General features: G+C 38.1%; 1 long non-coding RNA gene and 1 pseudogene across 3 annotated transcripts in view; both read right to left on the bottom strand.

Moving 5' to 3' along the window:
- LOC147370026 (uncharacterized) overlaps window positions 1-24417 on the bottom strand; it is a 253950-nt gene that overhangs the window by 37308 nt on the left and 192225 nt on the right. The gene's annotated exons all lie outside the window — the stretch shown is intronic.
- Window positions 873-24105, bottom strand: LOC147370028 (large ribosomal subunit protein uL11 pseudogene; annotated as a pseudogene).

Raw genomic sequence — 24417 nt, 5'->3', positions numbered from 1 at the left:
GCTTTGAAGAAAAAGTCTTGCTGATAATTTTAGCATAAATTATATAATCCACTGACTTATTCCACATCAAAATCTAAAGATACTTGTATTGTGTCATCACACAAACAGATGCAACTTAAAACATTCCAAAAACAGTCATTTGGAATTTTGTCTGGACCTGCATTAAAGTAATTGAGAGAATGGAAAGGTTCACAATCTTGAGACTTCTCATTCAGGAACTTGAAAACTAAAAGATATGAATTGGCATGACTGGGTTTCTGTTCTTTCTGAAAAATTGTTTCTTCAACCAAAGCCTAACAGATCACGGGAATGGCTTGGAACAATCTGGGAGGAAATAAATTTGGACAGATAGTGAAGAAATAATAGAAATGGTTGTATTAAAGGGAGATGATCCTTTTCTATCCAGCAAATAGAGACTCAAAATCATTTAGATCAGTAAACAGCCATAAACCTCAATTTCTTAAGACTATTTTCAGATTTCTGCCTGAAAAAAGGATTGAGTATTATTTCTAAGGAGCAGATTTCAGATGTCTTGATATAAGTTAAAAGAAAATGATGTTAATAAAAATTGGCATTTATAAAAATATGGAAGCTTTGTTTATGAGAAACTTTTCAGTAATGCCCATAGCTTAGATTACCATGATACTTTTTGAAGATAATACAAACTTCCACTAGAAACTAAACAATATTTTGCAATATTTGCATCAACTTCTTAGAATTATAATGTTATAGGTAGAATTTAAATTAAGTTCATAATATTCCCTAGTCCATTTCCCTTTTCTTTTACTATGCCTTTCCCTCCTGTCCTCCCAAGAATTAACCATTAATATAATTCAGTATTCATTGCTTCTATGCATATATATATATATATATTTTTTTTTTTTGGTTGTCAAATAATCCTTTATTTTTCTTTTTCCTTTGCTGTTGTAAAGTTGCAGTTCCTTTCCTAGCTGGGCACTCTACCATATCACTGTTGATACCATCTACGATGTCCTAAGGGTGGCAGCCGTCAACATTGCAGCCCACAGACTGGGCAGTCCTCGGGATTTCTTTAATGGTTCTAGAGAGTTCTCTAGCTAGAGATTGATGCCGCATCTGCCAGGCAATGTTGACAGTCTCATCAAAAGTGATATTTTCACTGTGCTTAATGTTTTTCTGCCTCTTTCTGACTCTTCATGGTTCCTTGAGGGCTTTCATAACCAGGGTAGAAGCAGAAGGTACCACCTCAATCTGAGCCTGTATGTTCTGAATGGTCAGTTTCATTGTCATTCTTGTACCCATCCAATCACCAGTTGCCTTGGCAGTGTCATCACCAACAGTTTATGGAGACAGACCCAGGGGGCCGATCTTGGGGGCCAGAGAAGACCTGGCACCAACTTCCCCACTGGTGCACCTCAGGTACACTAATTTGATCTCGCTGGGGTCGAATTTAGGCGGGATGGTGGAGGCAGCTGGTGTCAGATGAACCTGGATTCGGGATGACCTACGAAAGCTGCACCTCTGCCTCCTCCCAGCTGAAAGCCAATAGAAGACTTCTATATGTATTTTCGGAGCAGGCAATGGCACCCCACTCCAGCACTCTTGCCTGGAAAATCCCATGGATGGAGGAGCCTGGTGGGCTGCAGTCCATGGGGCCCACAGAGTCGGATACGACTGAGCGACTTCACTTTCACTTTTCACTTTCATGCATTGGAGAAGGAAATGGCAACCCACTCCAGTGTTCTTGCCTGGAGAATCTCAGGGACAGGGGAGCCTGGTGGGCTGCCGTCTATGGGGTCGCACAGAGTCGGACATGACTGAAGCGACTTAGCCGCAGCAGCATACATATTTTATAACTACATTTCTGTTGAATGCTTTTGTACTTTATAGAAAATATATCATATATATTCCTCCACGTTTTTATTCAATGTGTTTAAATTGCTCTAGTTTAATTATTTTCATTATTATCCAGTTCCATTTTTTGACTATAGCAAAATCTATTGAGGCATGCTCAGATTGATAGATATTTCTATTATCTCAATATATTCATTGCTATAAACATTGCAGGTCAGAAAGCAACAGTTAGAACTGGGCATGGAACAACAGACTGGTTCCAAATAGGAAAAGGAGTTCGTCAAGGCTGTATATTGTCACCCTGCTTATATGCAGAGTACATTATGAGAAATGCTGGGCTGGAGGAAGCACAAGCTGGAATCAAGATTGCTGGGAGAAATATCAATAACCTCAGATATGCAGATGACACCACCCTTGTTGCAGAAATTGAAGAACTAAAGAGTCTCTTGATGAAAGTGAAAGAGGAGAGTGGAAAAGTTGGCTTAAAACTCAACATTCAGAAAACAAAGATCATGGCATCTGGTCCCATCACTTCATGGGAAATAGATGGGGAAACAGTGGAAACAGTGTCAGACTTTATTTTTTTGGGCTCCAAAATCACTGCAGATGGTGACTGCAGCCATGAAATTAAAAGACGCTTCCTCCTTGGAAGGAAAGTTATGACCAACCTAGATAGCATTTTCAAAAGCAGAGACATTATTTTGCCAACAAAGGTCTGTCTAGTCAAGGCTATGGTTTTTTCAGTGGTCATGTATGGATGTGAAATTTGGACTGTGAATAAAGTTGAGTGCTGAAGAATTGATGTTTTTGAACTGTGGTGTTGGAGAAGACTCTTGAGAGGCCCTTGGACTACAAGGAGATACAATCAGTCCATTCCAAAGGAGATCAGTCCTGGGTATTCTTTGGAAGGACTGATGCTGAAACTGAAACTCCAATACTTTGGCCACCTCATGCAAAGAGTTGACTCATTGGAAAAGACAATGATGCTGGGAGGGATTGGGGGCAGGAGGAGAAGGGGACGACAGAGGATGAGATGGCTGGATGGCATCACTGACTTGGTGGACGTAAGTTTAGGTGAACTCCAGGAGTTAGTGATGGACAGGGAAGCCTGGCGTGCTGCGATTCATGGGGTTGCAAAGAGTCGGACATGACTGAGCGACTGAACTGAACTGATAAACATTGTAATGAGCATTTTTAAATATGCTTTTTTGTATACATGGATGTGCAATTCTCTAGGATAGGGTTTCTCAACCTTGACATCTGGTGCAGGATAATTCTGTTGCTGAAGTCAGAAATGAGGAACTGCCCTGTGTATTGTAGGGTATTTAGTAGTATCCCTGGTCTTTACCCACTACAAGTCAATGGTAATCCCTATTTTATGATCAACAAAAATGTCTCCAGATGTTGTCAAATGTCCCCTGGGAGATAAAATCATCCCTGGATTAAAATAAATACAAAAAGCACTACTCTAAAGTGTACACATTTAAATGTAACTGCTGTTTTACAGACTGCACTTATCTTCAGCTTCACAAAATATTGCTGAGTTGCCCTACAAAATAATTGTACCAATTTGCTTTGCAGTCAGTAGATGATCACTCCTAGATTTATTATGAACTATTTCTAACATAAAAATAATAGCATAATGCAGGTAGAAGAGGTAAAGTTGCTCAGTCATGTCCAACTCTTTGTGATCTCATGGACTGTAGCCCACCAGGCTCCTCCATCCATGGGATTTTCCAGGCAAGAGTACTGGAGTGGGTTGCCATTTCCTTCTCCAGAGGATCTTCCTGACCCAGGGATTGAACTAGGGTCTCCCACATTGTAGGCAGACTCTTTACCATTTGAGTCACCAGGGAATCCCCCATCTGCCAATAGAAGATGTCAATACCAGTTAACACATGTATTCTGAACTTGGTTTAACAAACAGAACGTCAACATACTTTAGAGACCAATGCGTCCCTTTTCTGAAGCCACCCTTCTTTTCCTCGCTTCTATTTCGGAAAAAGTAACCATTATCTTGATTTGCTTATTCATCATTCCTTTTATTCTCATACCACATATAAGCACATGCCTAAATTTTATGTTCTTTTGGATGCTTTCATATACTTTTCAGTTTTATATGTATGAAATCATATTTCTATAACTTGGTTGTTTTGTTTTTGTTCAACCTCATGATTATTGTTCATCATTATAATTTTAGTTCTAGCAGTGCTCATGCAGATAATTGTAATCCATTCACAGGTAAAACATACAATTACAAATCTTTTGTTTTATGGTTTCCAGAATACTAATAAAATAAAAATTCAACCTGATTTATCATTTAAATATAAACATAAAATTTATAAACCAAGGCTCCAAATAAGAATAAAATAGACCTAAGAGAACCAAATGGTCTTAAGTAATCCCTTGGTCAAATCCTGACATTTTACAAGTCATTGAAACTCAAATGAAATGACTAGCTATGGTTTATCAGTTCAGTTAAGTTCAGTTCCGTTGCTCAGCCATGTCCGAGTCTTCACAACCCCATGAATCGCAGCACGCCAGGCCTCCCTGTCCATCACCAACTCCCGGAGTTCACTGAGACTCACGTCCATCGAGTCAGTGATGCCATCAAGACATCTCATCCTCTGTCGTCCCCTTCTCCTCCTGCCTTCAATATTTCCCAGCATCAGGGTCTTTTCCAATGAGTCAACTCTTCGCAAGAGGTGGCCAAAGTACTGGAGTTTCAGCTTTAGCATCATTCCCTTCAAAGAAATCCCAGGGCTGATCTCCTTCAGAATGGACTGGTTGGATCTCCTTGCAGTCCAAGGGACTCTCAAGAGTCTTCTCCAACACCACAGTTCAAAAGCATCAATTCTTCAGCACTCAGCCTTCTTCACAGTCCAACTCTCGCATGCATACATGACCACAGGAAAAACCATAGCCTTGACTAGACGGACCTTTGTTGGCAAAGTAATGTCTCTGCTTTTCAATAGGCTATCTAGGTTGGTCATAACTTTCCTTCCAAGGAGTAAGCGTCTTTTAATTTCATGGCTGCAGTCACCATCTGTGGTGATTTTGGAGCCCAAAAAAATAAAGTCTGACACTGTTTCCACTGTTTCCCCATCTATTTCCCATGAAGTGATGGGACCAGATACCATGATCTTTGTTTTCTGAATGTTGAGTTTTAAGCCAACTTTTTCACTCTCCACTTTCACTTTCATCAAGAGGCTTTTGAGTTCCTCTTCACTTTCTGCCATAAGGGTGGTGTCATCTGCATACCTGAGGTTATTGATATTTCTCCCGGCAACCTTGATTCCAGCCTCTGCTTCTTCCAGCCCAGCATTTCTCATGATGTACTCTGCATATAAGTTAAATAAGCAGTGTGATAATATACAGCCTTGATGTACTCCTTTTCCTATTTGGAACCAGTCTGTTGTTCCATGTCCAGTTCTAACTGTTGGTTCCTGACCTGCATACAGATTTCTCAAGAGGCAGGTCAGGTGATCTGGTATTCCCATCTCTTTCAGAATTTTCCACAGTTTATTGTGATCCACACAGTCAAAAGCTTTGGCATAGTCAATAAAGCAGAAATAGATGTTTGTCTGGAACTCTCTTGCTTTTTTGATGATCCAGCAGATGTTGGCAATTTGATCTCCAGTTCCTCTGCCTTTTCTAAAACCAGCTTGAACAAACCATATCAATTTAATCGCATAATCCAAGACTAGAATTTCCCAACTCCCAATCATGGTTCTTTCCAATAATCAAACTGGCTCTGCTATAATCACCTCAGGGTAAAAAGAGGTTCTTTTACATCTTTTCCTCCCTTTCTCTTTGACCCAGTGTACAGGATCATGTCTTATACATAGCAGAGTGAAAATCAAATATTTCAGCATATTTGGAGTTATGCTTCATTAAAGCATGACTAACTTTAGCTGGCAAAACATCTTAATTGTAGCTGATTATTTATTCAAAGAAAATCAAAGGGCAATTTCATTGAGTCAAGAATGCACTTGGATTCAACTTCTATGGAAATGTCTGACCTAAATACATGCTCCTCCTTGAATGTCATGAATCTATTCATCACTTAGCAGTGCCTTTATGGATAGCAGATACAAGAGTCCCAGGAGGTAAATGGTTCTCTCAGAAGAGAAGTTATAAAGATATGCTACCTTTAAAAGATAAGATATGAAGGAGGAAAGGAAATTGATATTTTTATCATCTCTCAGAAGTAAATGAAAATAACTTGGGAATGATAGTATAATATGGCATTAAGCCATGCACTTCACTCACTTTGTCCCCACCAACCGAGGAATAGCTATAAAACTGTTAATTATATGCATAACTGATATGGAATGTTATTAAACCTGGCATTTTGAAAGTGTACTTCTCATTCCTCTGAAAAGTGCATGCAAATGAAAAGAGATGTGAGACTTCTCATTGAGCTAAATAAAGTTAGACAAGAGTTAGATGACTCATTTAACACATTTAGGAAAATGACATGATAGAATACATTTCTAATCTGGGTGACATAAAAGGAAATAGAGCTATATTTGGTCATGTTCAGTGGTTTCTGCCTCCATGGCAGAGGAAAATCATCTAATTAATTTGTAGTCTCAAATTAACTTCTCAATCAAGCTATGACCAGGAACAGACAGCCTGGTGTCCCTTCAGTTCTGCTGCACCTGCTACCACTCAAGGGATCTCCAAGGAAAAAGGATGACCCTTGCTGACAGGATAGCAAGCACTTCAAGACTTATTATGTGGAGATAAACCATAATGAAGCATAATGCTGTCTCAACATCTTTGGATTGCTCTACTAGGAATCATTACAAGTTCCAAAGTTGTTCTTTTTTTATATGTGTTTTTAATTTATTTTTATTGAAGGATAATTGCTTTACAGAATTTTGTTGTTTTCTGTCAATCCTCAACATGAATCAGCCGTAGGTATACATATATCCCCTCCCTTTTGAACCTCCTTCCCATCTCCCTCCCCATCCCATCCCTCTAGGTTGATACAGAGCCCCTGTTGGAGTTTCCTGAGAGGGTGAAATGTATGGAAAAAGTAACACAGCTCTTGTTTTCCTATAAAAAATATATAGTTTTGCATCATTAGATGTACTTATTTTCTTCTATGTGCCAGACACTGTGCTTGACATCAGGGATAAATTGTAAACAAAGCTCATATACTCCTGACATTAAACAGACTTTAAATGAATGTAGCACGGCTTCAGCTGCCCATGGTGGGGAACCAAGCCATATGCCTTTGGAAGGGAATCAATCTAGAAAAGGTAAGATGCAACCAAACTTATGTATTGGTTATTTTCTTCAGAACATGTCTTATTCTCCTGCAGAATCAAGAAGAATAAATGAGTTAGATACCTGTTTTCAGAGTACAAAATAATTTGATTCAATTCTAATGTAAGGACAGGGACTTTGTTTTACCATTGCATCCCCAACGTGTAGTGAAGCACTTCAGTTCAGTTCATTTGCTTAGTCGCGTCCGACTCTTTGAGACCCCATGAATCGCAGCACGCCAGGCCTCCCTGTCCATCACGAACTCCCAGAGTTTACCCAAACTCATGTCCACTGAGTCGGTGATTGCCATCCAGCCATCTCATCTTCTGTCATCCCCTTCTCCTCCTGCCCCCAATCCCTCCGAGCATCAGGCTCTTTTCCAATGAGTCAACTCTTCGCATGAGGTGGCCAAAGTATTGGAGTTTCAGCCTCAGCCTCAGTCCTTCCAATGAACACCCAGGACTGATCTCCTTTAGGATGGACTGCTTGGATCTCCTTGCAGTCCAAGGGACTCTCAAGAGTCTTCTTCAACACCACAGTTCAAAAGCATCAATTCTTCGGTGCTCAGCTTTCTTTATAGTCCAACTCTCACATCCATACATGACCACTGGCACTTAGTACACAGTAAACGTTTAAAGACTATGTTAAAAGGAGCACTTCCAGAATGATGGAGTAAGGACCTCCAAAAATCAGTGATCTATAAAAGCAGTGAGAAAACTGGCAGGAAAAAACAAGTCACAATTGAATTTTTCAGAAGTATGGAAACTAACCAACATCTCCAAGAGTGCTTATTCTAGAAAACTGTCTGAATCTCAGTAAGAACACGTTGTATAGAGTTGTAAATGTCACTGTTCCTTTCCCTCTCTCCCCAGCCCCACAGAGCCTCAAAAATCAGCAGCAACCTTGGAATTACAGTAGGTGTGATAAACAGCATTCTAGAAACAAATGAAGGGGACAGAAGGGGCTGAGAGTTCTTGCCCTAAAAATGTTATCCACAGAGAATTAAGCTTTGGGCCTGGCTGAAAACGTTTTGGAAGAGCTCCATTCAGAAGGCTTGTCTTCATTTGACCTGACTCAAGGCTTCCTCAGCAAGGAAGTCCAGCTTCAAGGCATTTTTGGAAAACAATTGATAAATATTATTTCATCCCACAGCTAATGAGGCAGCGGTGGGGCAAACAGGAGGTGGCTGCCCAACTCTTCCCCACCTCCTCCCTCCTCCAAAAAAAAAAAAAAAAAAATAAGGCCACATAAATATGCAGGCAGTGCACATACACAGAAAACACCAGCAAAGGCTGCAGTCTCTGACACTGTCTGACACTGGGGGCCTGTGCCAGCTGAAACTGCAAGCAAAGGCAGAGTTGACTAGTGCACCTGGCTTCAAGATTTCTGGATCTTCCATGGCTTTGGCAGAAGGGACTGGTTCAGACTTCACTGGTGATGGTGCAGAGCAGCTGTCTTTTGACTGTGGCAAGAAAGGCAAGTTGAGTTTTGCTGTCTATTCAGCCCCCTATCTACAGCAGTTGTAAAACATTGTGTAACTTCGTCTTGACCATCCACACCATCCTGGAGCACTCGATTATGACTCCATGGTAGGTGAGGAGGCCACCTCTGACATCTGCCACTGCAGCCTGGATGCTGAGCTTCCTACCTACACAAGCTTCAACCGGCTCATTGGCCAGACTATGTGCTCCTTCACTGCCTCCCTTCACTTTGACGGTGTCCTCAGTGTGGACATTAAAAAGTTCCAGACCAATCTGGTACCCGACTTCCACATCTACTTTTACCACGTGACCTATTCATCCAGTGTCTCAGCTGAGAAGCTGCCATAAGCAGCTGTGAGTGGCATTAGAGCTCCTGCCAGAACACCCTCAAGGCCTTTCAGCAAAGAAGGAAACAGCAATTCAATCCATTTAAGTAAAAGCATCTATTTCTGCTTTATTGACTATGCCAAAGCCTTTGACTGTGTGGATCACAATAAACTGTGGGAAATTCTGAAAGAGATGGGAATACCAGACCACCTGATCTGCCTCTTGAGAAATTTGTATGCAGGTCAGGAACCAACAGTTAGAACTGGACATGGAACAACAGACTGGTTCCAAATAGGAAAAGGAGTTCGTCAAGACTGTATATTGTCACCCTGTTTATTTAACTTATATGCAGAGTACATCATGAGAAACGCTGGGCTGGAAGAAACACAAGCTGGAATCAAGATTGCTGGGAAAAATATCAATAACCTCAGAAATGCAGATGACACCACCCTTATGGCAGAAAGTGAAGAGGAACTCAAAAGCCTCTTGATGAAAGTGAAAGTGGAGAGTAAAAAAGTTGGCTTACAGCTCAACATTCAGAAAACAAAGATCATGGCATCCGGTCCCATCACTTCTTGGGAAATAGATGGGGAAACAGTGGAAACAGTGTCAGACTTTATTTTTCTGGGCTCCAAAATCACCACAGATGGTGACTGCAGCCATGAAATTAAAAGACGCTTCCTCCTTGGAAGGAAAGTTATGACCAACCTAGATAGCATATTCAAAAGTAGAGACGTTACTTTGCCAACAAAGGTCCGTCTAGTCAAGGCTATGGTTTTTCCTGTGGTCATGTATAGATGTGAGAGTTGGACTGTGAAGAAGGCTGAGCACCGAAGAATTGATGCTTTTGAACTGTGGTGTTGGAGAAGACTCTTGAGAGTCCCGTGGACTGCAAGGAGATCCAACCAGTCCATTCTGAAGGAGATCAGCCCTGGGATTTCTTTGGAAGGAATGATGCTAAAGCTGAAACTCCAGTACTTTGGCCACCTCATGCGAAGAGTTGACTCATTGGAAAAGACTCTGATGCTGGGAGGGGTTGGGGGCAAGAGGAGAAGGGGACGACAGAGGATGAGATGTCTGGATGGCATCACTGACTTGATGGATGTGAGTCTGAGTGAACTCCAGGAGTTGGTGATGGACAGGGAGGCCTGGCGTGCTGCGATTCATGGGCTCGCAAAGAGTCAGACATGACTGAGCGACTGATCTGACCTGATCTGATCTGCCTAATCATTAGGAAACACAAAGTTAACTTAGCAGAGACAATAGTGTCCACACACATAACAAAAAACAGAAACTTTAGGAAATTAGTCCAAGCAACTCACTTAGCAAGGAGCAAAATAATGAATGGCGGCAATAAGAAAACTCTGGAGTTCTGTCATTTTAAAAGTCCAGTTTCCAACAAATTATAAGACACATACAAAAACAGGGAAGGATGCAATCAATAGAAAGTTTTCCTGAGGAAGCCTAGATGTGGACTAAATAGGCAAAAACTTTAAATCAGCCATGATAAATAGATTCAAAATTAAACATATTTTACATATAGCCAAAACTAAAAGAAAATATATGAACAATTAAAGTGTGAAAAATATTATGAAGTAGTATCAATTAAGACATAGGAAGTATATAAAAACAAAATAAAATTCTGGTGATGAAAAACACAATTAATGTAAGACAGATTTAGTAAAGAAGCTTGAATTGTAGAAAAAAGAAAGAATGAATTTAATAAGTCAGTTGAAATTATCCAGGCCAAAAGAAAATAAATGAAGAAAAATTACCAGAGCCTAAAACACCAGAGGTAAACTGTTAAGCATACTCAGTTCAGTTCAGTTCAGTCGCTCAGTCATGTCCGACTCTTTGCAACCCCATGAACTGCAGCACGCCAGGCCTCCCTGTCCATCACCAAACTAACATATGCATAATGGGAACTCCAGAATGAGAGGGGAGGAAGAAAAGGACAGAAAGAATTTTTTAAGAAGTAATGACCAAAATTTCCCAAATATGATTCACATTAACCTACACACTTAAAAGCTCAATACACTCCAATCAGGATAATGTTAGAGAAATCCAAAACTACACACATGGTAGTTAAACTATTAAAAGACAGGCGAAAAAATAAAAAAAGAGAATCTTGAAACATCAAGAGATATGACTCCACACATACAAGGGGTTCTCAGTAATAGCATCTGTTCAAAGACGCAAAATAGGTTGAAACTGAAAGGCTAGAAGACAGAAACTCTCTGCAAACATTAGTCAAAAGAGAGCTGAATACTAATATTATGCTAAAATAGACCTGAAGACAAAAAAGTTTTCTTGCAATAAAAAGAAATTTTTATAAGGAAAGAAGTTTCATCAGGAACAATTATAAAAATTTGCTTTTATATTTTTATAAAATATAGCAGCATCTTTTGATAATCAGATCAGATCAGTCACTCAGTCATGTCCGACTCTTTGCGACCCCATGAATCGCAGCACGCCAGGCCTCCCTGTCCATCACCAACTCCTGGAGTTCATGCAGACTCACATCCATCGAGTCAGCGATGCCATCCAGCCATCTCATCCTCTGTCGTCCCCTTCTCCTCCTGCCCCCAATCCCTCCCAGCATCAGAGTCTTTTCCAATGAGTCAACTCTTTGCATGAGGTGGCCAAAGTACTGGAAATCATTCCTTCCAAAGAAATCCCAGGGCTGATCTCCTTCAGAATGGACTGGTTGGATCTCCTTGCAGTCCAAGGGACTCTCAAGAGTCTTCTCCAACACCACAGTTCAAAAGCATCAATTCTTCGGTGCTCAGCCTTCTTCACAGTCCAACTCTCACATCCATACATGACATCCTGGAATGTGAAGTCAAGTGGGCCTTAGAAAGCATCACTACGAACAAAGCTAGTGGAGGTGATGGAATTTCAGTTGAACTATTCCAAATCCTGAAAGATGATGCTGTGAAAGTGCTGCACTCAATATGCGAACAAATTTGGAAAACTCAGCAGTGGCCACAGGACTGGAAAAGGTCAGTTTTCATTTCAATCCCAAAGAAAGGCAATTCCAAAGAATGCTCAAACTACCCCAAAATTGCACTCATCTCACACGCTAGTAAAGTAATGCTCAAAATTCTCTAAGCCAGGCTTCAGCAATATGTGAACCATGAACTTCCTGATGTTCAAGCTGGTTTTAGAAAAGGCAGAGGAACCGGAGATCAAATTGCCAACATCCGCTGGATCATAGAAAAAGCAAGAGAGTTCCAGACAAACATCTATTTCTGCTTTATTGACTGTGCCAAAGCCTTTGACTGTGTGCATCACAATAAACTGTGGAAAATTCTGAAAGAGATGGGAATACCAGACCACCTGATCTGCCTCTTGAGAAATCTGTATGCAGGTCAGGAAGCAACAGTTAGAACGGGACATGGAACAACAGACTGGTTCCAAATAGGAAGAGGAGTTCGTCAAGGCTGTATATTGTCACACTGTTATTTAACTTATATGCAGAGTACATCATGAGAAACGCTGGGCTGGAAGAAGCACAAGCTGGAATCAAGATTGCTGGGAGAAAGATCAATAACCTCAGATATGCAGATGACACCACCCTTATGGCAGAAAGTGAAGAGGAACTCAAAAGCCTCTTGATGAAAGTGAAATTGGAGAGTGAAAAAGCTGGCTTTTGATAATAGAACCCCAAAATACATGAAGCAAAATCTGACAGTTTGAAAGGAGAAATAGAAGATTAATAATGGAGGCTTCAAAATTCTACCTACAATACTAAGAAGAATTAGACAGAAGATCAACATGGAAATGGGGAGGGGGGTTCAGGATTGGGAACACATGTATACCCGTGGCGGATTCATGTTGATGTATGGCAAAACCAATACAATATTGTAAAGTAATTAGGCTCCAATTAAAATAAATAAATTAAAAAAAAATTAGATCTAACAGACATCTAGAGAACACACCACCTAACAAAATAGAAAACACACACACACACAAAACAGAATATACCTTCTTCTCCGTGCACATGGAATGTCCTCCAAATTAGGTCATAAAACAAAAACAAATTTAAAAGACATAAATCATAAAGAGTATATTCTCCAAACCACAACATAATTAAAATCAATAGAAGAATTTTGAGAAATTTTGTGAATGTATGGGCTTCCCTGGTGGCTTATATGGTAAAAAGTCTGCCTGCAATACGAGAGATCTGGGTTTGATCCCTGGGTTGGGAAGATCCCCTGGAGAAGGAAATGGCAACCCACTCCAGCTTTCTTGATTGGAAAATCCCATGGTGGAAATTAAGTAATGCATTCCAAAAAAAGAATGAGTCAAAGAATAATCAAAAAAAGAAATTAGAAAATATTTTGAGATTAATTAAAATGAATATATCAAAATCTATTGGATAGAGATAAATCTTACTTACTATTTACTTATTTATTAAAACCTATTCGATATAGCTGTAAATGCTTTATTAAAAAAGATCTTAAATCCCTGATCTTTCATTTTAGAAAACTTAAACACACACACACACACAAAGAAAAACCAAACCAAAGTAGAAAGAAGGAAATAATTGAGATTAGAACAGAAATAATTAAGATTAAAAAAAAAAAAAAACAGGAAAATCAAGGGAGATAATCAATGAAACCAAAAGAGAACCACTCCATTTGATATAAAAACTTATTACAAAGTACAGTCATCAAGACAGTATAATGTTGGCTTATAAATATATACACAGACCAATGGGATAGAATTGAGACACCAGAACCCTTACATTTATGATTAATCGATTCTCAAAAAGATGGTCAAATCAGTTTAAAAAAGGATAGAATGGACTTTTTAAAAAAATGGTGTTGAGACAAGGGAATATTCACATATACAAGAATGAAGGTGGACTTCTATTCAAACCATATACAGATTAACTAAGAATGGCTCGTAGACTTAAATATATGATAAAAGTTCAAACTGTAAAAATCTTAAAAGAAAACAGGAGTAAATCTTTGTGAATGTTGGTAATCTTCAGATACACTTATTGTCATCTTGCTAAGTTTTCAGTTGTCTACCAAGATATTCGGAGAAGGCAATGGCAACCCACTCCAGTATTCTTGCCTGGAAAATCCCATGGATGGAGGAGCCTGGTAGGCTGCAGTCCATGGGGTCACTAAGAGTCGGACATGACTGAGCGACTTCACTTTGACTTTTCACTTTCATGCATTGGAGAAGGAAACGGCAACCCACTCCAGTGTTCTTGCCTGGAGAATCCCAGGGACGGGAGAGCCTGGTGGGCTGCCGTCTATGGGGTTGCATAGAGTTGGACATGACTGAAGCGACTTAGCAGCAGCAACCCAAGATATTAGTAATTAGTAATATAATTAGTTAATTATATTAATTAGTAATATAACTAAATTATATTAGTTATATTAGTAAGCTAATTAGTAATATAACTAAAGTAATATAATTAATTAAAAACTCAAAAGCTTAAGGGAGAAGGAAATGGCAACCCACTCCAGTGTTCTTGCCTGGAGAATCCCAGGGACAGGGGAGCCTGGTGGGCTGCCATATATGGGTTCGCACAGAGTCAGACACAACTAAAGTGACTTAGCAGCAGCAGCAGCAGCAGCAGCAGCAAAAGCATAAGATCTTTCAATTGCACCACATTGCCTTCAACTGGATTTAAAAAAAGATATCTATTTTTACGGGAGTCAAGCACAGTTAATATTAAAGCATCACTATTTAAATTCAAATAACTGAATAGTGTTTAATATTTTGAGGAAAAACAAATTTTGTCATTGTTTATTGTTATCTTCTGAAAGATATGGGAATACCAGACCACCTGATCTGCCTCTTGAGAAAACTGTATGCAGGTCAGGAAACAACAGTTAGAACTGGACATGGAACAACACACTGGTTCCAAAGAGGAAAAAGAGTACGTCAAGGCTGTATATTGTCACCCTGTTTATTTAACTTATATGCAGTGTACATCATGAGAAATGGTGGGCTGGAGGAAGCACAGAGTGAAATCAAGATTGCTGGGGGAAATATGAATAACCTCACACATGCAGATGACACCACCCTTATGGCAGAAAGTGAAGAAAAATTAAAGAGCCTCTTGATGAAAGTGAAAGAGGAGAGTGAAAATGCTGGCTTAAAGGTCAACATTCAGAAAATGAAGATCATGGCATCTGGTCCCATCACTTCATGGCAAATAGACAGGGAAACAGTGGAAACAGTAGCTGACTTTATTTTTCTGGGCTCCAAAATCACTGCAGACAGTGATTGCAGCCATGAAATTAAAAGATGCTTACTCCTTGGAAGGAAAGTTATGACCAACCTAGACAGCATATTAAAAAACAGAGACATTACTTTGTCAACAAAGGTCCGTCTAGTCAAGGCTATGGTTTTTCCTGTGGTCATGTATGGATGTGAGAGTTGGACTATAAAGAAAGCTGAGCACTGAAGAATTGATGCTTTTGAACTGTGGTGTTGGAGAAGACTCTTGAGAGTCCCTTGGACTGCAAGGAGATCCAACCAGTCCATCCTAAAGGAGTTCGGTCCTGGGTGTTCATTGGAAGAACTGATGCTGAAGCTGAGACTCCAATACATTGGCCACCTAATGGGAAGAGCTGACTCATTGGAAAAGACCCTGATGCTGGGAGGGATTGGAGGCAGGAGGGGAAGTGGATGACAGAGGATGAGACGGCTGGATGCCATCACGGACTCAATGGACATGGGTTTGGGTGGACTCTGGGAGTTGGTGATGGACAGGGAGGCCTGGCGTGCTCGTGTTCATGGGGTCTCAAAGAGTTGGACATGACTGAGCGACTGAATTGAACTGAAATGGTGAGCATGTGGAGAGTATGCCTTGAGCCTTAGAATATTTTTCACCTGTTAGTGCCTAGTATGTAGTAGCAATAGAATAACCTTTTGTTAAAAGGAAAGACAATCCCATTTTCAGTGAATTTAGTAAGGAAACTGCAGCATTTTAGAAAGCTATTACCCAGCATATGGCTGTTTCAGATAGCATGCATTCAAGGTGGAGGAGAACACAAGGAGAGTCTATTTTGCATGAAGCCACATAAGAGGACACTATTTACTAAATCATAAGGATATATAAGTGTCCATCTTAAATTGAATGATGATTGATAGAGTTGAGAGGCAAAGTCTTTACTAATAAAATATTTTTTAGGTATTTTATCCTTCAGTTATTACTGCAGTGTCCGTGAACACATGTTTCAAAAATTAAAATATAAAAATATTTTTCTTAGTCATAAAGCAGAATGAAATTTTGATATATGCTATAATATGGACGGACCTTGAGAACGTTATTCTTAGTGAAATAAGCCAAACGCTGAAGGGCAAATATCATATGATTCCATTTATATGAATTACCTAGAATATGTAATTCATAAATACAGTAAGCAGAACAGAAAGCAAGAAGGGAGAGTTATTGTCTGTTAAGTACAGAGTTTTTGTTAGGGACAATGAAAATGGTTTGGATGTAAACAGTGCTGGTGGTTACATAACACTGTGAATGTATTTAATGGCACTGAACTGTATCCTTGCAAATAGCAAAAATGATAAATATTACATTACATATATTTTACCACAATAATAAAAGGAAGAATATGACAAAATGAAACAATTTTGATGAACAAAATGTAGTCAGAAATAAGTTATAATCCCCTCATCTCAAGATACCTACAGTTACATCTTTGACATAAAAAATTTTTTCTCCAACTTTAGAAGTTTAATAAGAAAATATATGCTGTATATAAATTCTTATTAAATAATAAATGTATTCCCAAGTCACTGAAAAAAATAAGATTATTAATGATATGCTCAGATTAGCTGGTGTCCAGAAGACCTGCAATATGGAAAATGTTAAAGGAACTTCTTCACATAGAAGGAAAACAATACATGATAAAACTTGGATCCACACAAAGGAATGAAAAGTGTCAGTGAAGGTAGTATGTGGGTAAATATGAAGGATTCATCCTCTCATTTTTTCTTGTTAAACTCAGGAACTCACTTTAAATATATGAAACCAAAAATACACAAAATGATGCTACTCCATCAAAAATGTAACATTTTTTATTATGCATTAGACATGTATTATGAAAAACTTATTTTTAAGTTTAAAATAAATTTTACCAAATGTAAATGCAAACATACTCAACAACATACTAACATATCAAATCTAACAATACAATAAAATTATCATATACCATGATCAAGAGGGGTTTATTCTAGAGAGGCAAGGATTCTTTTACATTAAAAAATCGTTCAGTGTGATTCAGCACGTTAACTGAAGAATAAAAATCATGATCATTTCAATAGATGCAGAAAAAACTTTTGACAAAATTCAATGCCCATTTATGATTAAAGTTCTCTAGAAAGTGGGAATAGAAGGAAATTACCTCAATGTGTGTGTGTGTGTATGTGTGCGTGTGTGTGCACACACGTGTTAGTTGTGTCTGACTCTTGCAACCCCATGGACTGTAGCTCACTGTAACTGTACCATGAGCCTCTGTCCATGGTATTCTCTAGGCAAGAATATTGGAGAGGGTTGCAATACCTTTCTCCAGGGGATCTCCCCAATCCAGGAATTGAACCCAGGTCTCCTGCATTGCAAGCAGAATCTTTACTGTCAGAGCCACCAGGAAAGCTCCTACTTCAACACAATAAAGGCCAAGTATGACAAATCACAGCTAACATCATTCTCAAAAGTGAAAAGCAGAAAGCATTTCATCTAAGATCAGAAACAAGGCACGGGTGTCCATTGTCACCACTTTTATTCACAGTTTTGGAATCCCTAGCCATGACAATCAAAGAAAAAATGAAAAGGAATCCAAATTGGAAGAGAAGTAAAATTGTGACTGTTTGCAGATGACTTGATACTATTCATAGAAAATCCTCAAGATGCTACTAGAAAACTACTAGAGATCAGTGAATTCAGTAAAGTTGCTGGACACAAAATTAATACAGAGCAATCCCTTGCATTTCTATACACTAACAACAAAACATCAGAAAGAGAAATTAAGGAAACAATGCCATTTACCATTGTATCAAAAAAAATAAAATATCTAGAAATAAACCTACCTAAGGAGACAAAAGACCTCTACTCTGAAAACATTAAGACACTGATGAAAGAAATTAGAGATGACACAAACAGGTAGGAAGATATACTGAGTTCTTGGACTGGAAAAGTCAACATTGTCAAAATGACTATACTACCCTATTCAATCTACAGATTCCATGAAATCCCTATCAAATTACCAATGGCATTTTTCACAGAACTAGAACAAAAAATTCTAAAATGTATATGGAAACACAAAAGACCCAAACAGCTAAAGCAATCCTGAGAAAGAAAAATGAAGCTGAAGGAATCAGCCTCCCTGATTTCAGACTATACTACAAACCTACAGCCACCAAAACAGAATGGCACTGGCACAAAACCAGAAATATATATCAACAGAGTAAGAATAGAAAGCCCAGAAATAAACCCACATACCTATGGTCAATTAATCTAGGACATAAAAGGCAAGCATATTTATTGGAGAAAAGGCAGTTTCTTCAATAAGTGGTGCTGGGAAAACTGAAGAGCTACATGTAAAAGAATGAATTTGGAACATTCTATATGCTAACAAAAAATAAACTCAAAATGGATCAAGGATGTAAACATAAGCCTAGACACTATAAAACTCCTAGAGGAAAATATAGGCAGAACTCTCAACATAAATTACAGAAAGATCTTCTTTTTAATAAAATAACAGCTAACATTTATTGAATGTTTTAGTTGTACTTATGCTGTATCAGAGACAGACTTCTTAGAATAACTTTGTTAAGAGGATGTTAGTATCAGAAAGATCTTTTTCGATCCACTTCATAGAGTCATGAAAATAAAACATAAACAAATGGAACTGGATTAAACTTTAAAGCTTTTCACAGCAAAAGAAATCATAAGCAAAATGAAAAGACAACCCACAGAATGGGAGAAAATATTTGCAAATGAAGTAACTGGCAAGGGATTAATCTCCAAAATATACAAACAGCTTGTGCAGCTCTATGCTAAAAAAAAAAGAAAAAACTAAAACTAAAACCAACACCCAATCAAAAACTGGGCAGAAGATCTAAACAGACATTTCTACAAAGAAGACATACAGATAGTCAAAAAGTACATGAAAATATGTTCAACATCACAATTTATCAGAGAAATGCAAATCAAAACTACAATAAGATATCATCTCACACCATTCACACCATTATCAAAAAAATCTGCAAACAATAAATGCTGGAGAAGGTGTGGAAGAAAGGAACCCTCCTACACTGTTGGTGGGAATGCAAATTGGTACAACCACTATGGAGAACAATATGGAGGTTACTTAAACTAAAAATAGAACTATTGCATGATCCATCAATCCTACTCCTGGGCATGTATCTGGAGAAACTATCAATTAGAAGAGACACATGCCCCTGAATGTTCATGGCAGCGCTATTTACAATAGCCAAGATGTGAAAGCAACCTGTGTCCACTGACAAAGGAACAGACAAAGAAGATGTGGTACATGTATACAGTGGCAGCCATAAAAAAGCGTGAAATAATGCCATTTGCAGCAACATGGATGGACCTATCCAACTAAGTGAAGTAAGCCAGACAGATAAAGATAAATATCACACGATGGCACTCATGTGAAACCTAAGTTTACAAAAAATGATGATCTTATTTTACAAAACAGAAACGGACTTACAGATATTGAAAACAAAATTACAGTTACCAAAGGGGAAATGTGAGGAGGAGGGATAAATCAGGAGCTTGGGAATGAACACACACATACACTACTATATACAAGATACAGTATATAAGACAACCAAAAGGACCTACTGTATACCATGATATCTGTATGAAAAAAGAATCTAAAAAGAATGAGTATATGTATATATACATATATATGTATATACACACACACACATATATATGAGTCACTTTGCTGTACAGCAGAAACTAACACAACATTATAAATCAGCTATACTCCAATAAAACTAAAATATTTTAAAAATAAATAAGTCATATGTGCAATATCACGAACACAATTACTTTACCAAATTGCTTTTCTTAGGAAAGATCACCCTTAATTTTCAATGTGACCTGCATGACCGGTAACTAACACAGTACTAATTTGGAGTATGAAGTATAAAGACAATTCAGTTAATCATTTGAGGCCCTACTTTTCTAATGATTAGACAGTTCAAGAGCTGTGGTATCTTCCTGCATCTTAAGTTGCCCTTCACAATTTGTCCTAAAACCATTGAGTCAAAACTTCAACTGGCAAAATTTGAAAAAAAGAGTCAAAGTCTTTGATTTTACTCATTTGTAAAATATAAAATTCTGTAACCAACCTTCAAATTCTGATTCTGAAGGAAAGAAGGATGAAAGTCTAATAAACCAAATGATATAATATGAAAAAAAAACTTTACAGAAATATTTCTCTTTTTGAAACAAGATGGACTTTAAAAGGAAATTAAAGTGTCTGGAACACATTCAGTTAAAAGCAAAATGCACTGAAACACTCTGCACAAGTTTCCATTTCTTAAAAAAGATAAGCCCAAGTGCCCTTCAGAAACACACAAAATGGCACATGTGTGTATACACACACACATATACACATTTACACAGCTTGAATTATAAGAGCGGATGTGAGATTTAGGGTAAAAAAAGAAGGGAAAAGGAATTTTGAGTCATCAGAGTCCAGAAAGACCTCTGCCTGACAAAGAATGAACCTATTTAAATTGTAGGTAATTTTCTCTTTCCTCTTGGTAAAGACCAGATGGCTATGTGAGGTATTGTGTATTAAACCAACACACATGGGAGAAGTTGCCAAACACATCCAACTGGAACTAAAAGGGATATTTTTTGCACAACAGAATTCAACATCCCTCTTCCGTGTTTCAGCCAAAACATCCCTGTTAATTTACTTCCATAATGGAGACTGGCAATCCGCCCTGATAGTTATTTAGAATAGCACCCATAAATTTCCATGCTTTCAGTGCTACTTGACAATTTATACTTTGATTCCGATGTTGATTCAAGTTATCAATCATGTATTATTTAATTGAAAAATAAAGACATTTTAACTTTACTCCTTTGTTTTACACAGTCTTTATTTGAAAAAAAAAAAATCAGCTTCACTGGCTAATATTAAGCCACAAAGAAAATGTGATTAGCATTACCCAAAGTAAACAAAACCCTTTTGCTAATGCCTAAGCGTGTAGGAAATATTTGCAGCCACTGCACAATACGTTTTTCAAAATAATGAGTTGATAGATGAATCCCTCAAGCTCCCATTTATTTCCATTATTCTACTATTTTCCCCCACTAAAACCTAAAATCCCTACCTAAAATTCCTCGACCCAAGGAACATATTGCTATATGTCTTTTACTTCAAAGACTGGGACCCAGTAATACTCTAGAGTCCTTTGGCAAGTGACCAGGCAATCAAGGGCTGTGGCCTTGGTCACCAATATTGAGAAGGAATCATACATCTATAAAAAAAAAAAAAGGAAAGCTTTTTTTTTTTTTTTACAAAATCCATTCCTCTCTATAAATATTTGAAGTTTGAAGGCTCAACTCGTTACAGTTTCACTCCTTCAACTATTTCACTCAAAAATAGGAAACACTGTGGATATTCCACTAGGTTTCCATCAGTACCAGAATGAAAGAATGTATGAATCTTCAATATTTTTCTCTCATTCATGCTAGTCAGGAAACAAAATGCTGTCCTCAATAACTTTGAAAGTTACTTTCCTGATGAAACCAAGCACTGACTATTAGAACTGGAAGGGGTAATTTTTCTAGAGAATATGTAATTTAGGATTAGTTCAATACCTCTATTTGTAAAGATCTAACTCATGGGATCTCTCAGATTCAGTGAAGAGGATGAATGACTCAAAGGACAATCAAGAAATAAGCTAAACTCCTTATCAGACTGGGGAACGAGCAGGTGAAAAAAATAGAATGGAAGGACATACCAAACAACATGTCTCATACAAGACAGCTGTTTAGTATTATGTCGCAGTCACTAGATACACTAGCATTCTATTCTGTTTTATCTTTCAAGGATAATGATTCAATATAATACTTGAATCTATTTCTTACTTTATCATAATTATATATCTCGACTTTCTACAAATTCATTTTAAGAAATAAACTCCCCTATATTCCCCTCCAGGTTTTCCTCTGAAGTTGATGATGGACAGGGACGCCTGGCATGCGCAATTCATGGGGTCGCAGAGTCGGACACGACTGAGCGACTGAACTGAACTGAGGCATCATAAACTTATGTTACCTACAACATCTCCGTCATTGAAAAAAACACCATCTTATAATATTTTCATGACATTCATTAAAACATCTGTACTTTCAGTAGATTTACTTCATTTTAAAAATTTCACAGTGATTTTAGTTATGGTTACATAATTTTTTTCTCCACATAGCAGTTTAATATAATTTTAACACAGAGAGAAATAGAAACCTGAGTTAAAACCATCCTGTAGTTTTGTTTTATACTTTTACCGCAATTTCCTTGTAAAGACTTGGATTTTTTTTTCCTTTTTAAAACTTTTTTTGGTGAAGACTTTACCAAAACACTAAAATTATGTATCCTCTTGATCATATCAAACATTATCTAAAATCTTCCTTCCTGAAGATGATAACCTTCATTCATCCCTCTAATTTGGGTTTAGACCTGGATCAGGCTATTATGAGTTTATTCCCTACCATATTCCTTAATATTTTCAATAGCATTTAGGAAATAAGATATTGTCTTAGGAAATACATGCCAGGTTCTGAAAGATGCATATCTTTTTAATCCCGCTTCACAACTTCTGCCTTTTGCCATGAGAATACCCTTGCTAGCAAACAGTCTTTTTAAGCAAGTCTCAAAATGGCTCAAAATTACTAAGATGGCTCAAATTTGGTTCCCTTTTACCTGTGCTATTTTTACACAGAACACTGATACATTACTATGTGTCTGCTCATTTGTGTGTGCATTAGGAATAAAAATCTCACTTCTGGCAATAGCACCTTATTAGAATCTACTCAACAGAGTTCCTAATGAGGACCACTACACCACAGTGTTAACATATTAGGGGTGTGTAATTTGCATATACATGGAATCTTAGCCAAAAGGGGGTGGGTGATAGAGACAGCATGTGTACTAATAATATCTCTGAGTCTCTGGCTAGAAGCCCTGGACCTTGCCCTTTTTAGAGCTCTCATACTGGACTCAATCCACAGTGATGGCCTAAGCACCTGTCACAGAGAGAAAGCATTAGTTGCCTGTACAGCGACTAATGGACCATTACAAACATCTTTTAAAGGTTAAAGCATTATGGTGTTCTTTCCATATTTCCTCCCTTTCAATTTTTTTAGAGAGAGGAACAGATAAGGGTTTTATTTTTAGTTGAATGATTGATCTATGTGTAATTGCTGAAAGATGGGGAGCTTTATTTCTTGGTATTTTCTGCCTTGAATAGAGGGTTATTTTTTTATAATTGAAGTATAGTTAATTTATAAAGTTGTGACAAGCAAAGTGGTCAAATATGCATTATTTAGAAACATATATATATATGTATATATACACTACATACATATATATAATGTATATATTCTCCTAGATTCTTTTCCATTATAGGTTATTACAAGATATCGAGTATAGTTCCCCGTGCTATACAGTATGTCCTTATTGATTATATATATTCTATATCTATTTTATCTCAATTAATCCCAAACTCCTAATTTTTCCCTCTTCTGCACTTTCCTCTTTGGTAACCTATGTCTGTATAAATAACTTCATTGGTGTCTTTTTTTTAAAGATTATAAGTGATATCATATATTTTTCTCTGACTTATTTATTTAGTGTCATTATTTTAGGTCCATCCCATGCTGCTGCAAATGGCATCGTTTCATTGCATAAAGTTTTGATTTCCTCCTTGGCCTAGAGCTATCTTCCCAAGTGTGATTCCTTGGTTTGAGAAAGCCTCAGCCTGGTCAGCCAGGACCTTCTTATGGACTTTTATTGGCCTCAGCTTCTGGACATGTTCAAGAGAACACACTGGGTCAAATACATTTCCATTCACCTCTAAGTACAGACTGACACAGGTGGTAGTAAATCATCTTAGATTCACAGAATCTTCTGCGAAGCAGAGTTGCCATCCTTCTCGTCTGGGGTACCTTCTCAGGCACCCCAGCACTGCCAGGACCCCTTCTCAACTTGTGACCATATGCCTGGTCTCCAGGCAGGCAAGGTGTTCTAGATCAAGCCAGCAGATGTGCAGCCCACCCACAGTCAGCATCCAGATCTGCTGATGGGAGTTGGCTTTGGAGACTGCATTGGTCTTATCGGGATCCAACCAACATTTTTGACAGAACGGAAGACACTGGACGGAGAAGGCAATGGCACCCCACTCCAGCACTCTTGCCTGGAAAATCCCATGGACGGAGGAGCCTGGTTAGGCTGCAGGGGGT

The sequence above is a fragment of the Bos grunniens genome, chromosome 7, assembly GCF_055505025.1.
Source record: "Bos grunniens cultivar Pamir isolate PY7600 chromosome 7, Bosgru_T2T1.0, whole genome shotgun sequence".
Taxonomy (NCBI): Eukaryota; Metazoa; Chordata; class Mammalia; order Artiodactyla; family Bovidae; genus Bos; species Bos grunniens.
This window is presented reverse-complemented; position numbering and strand designations above follow the sequence as displayed.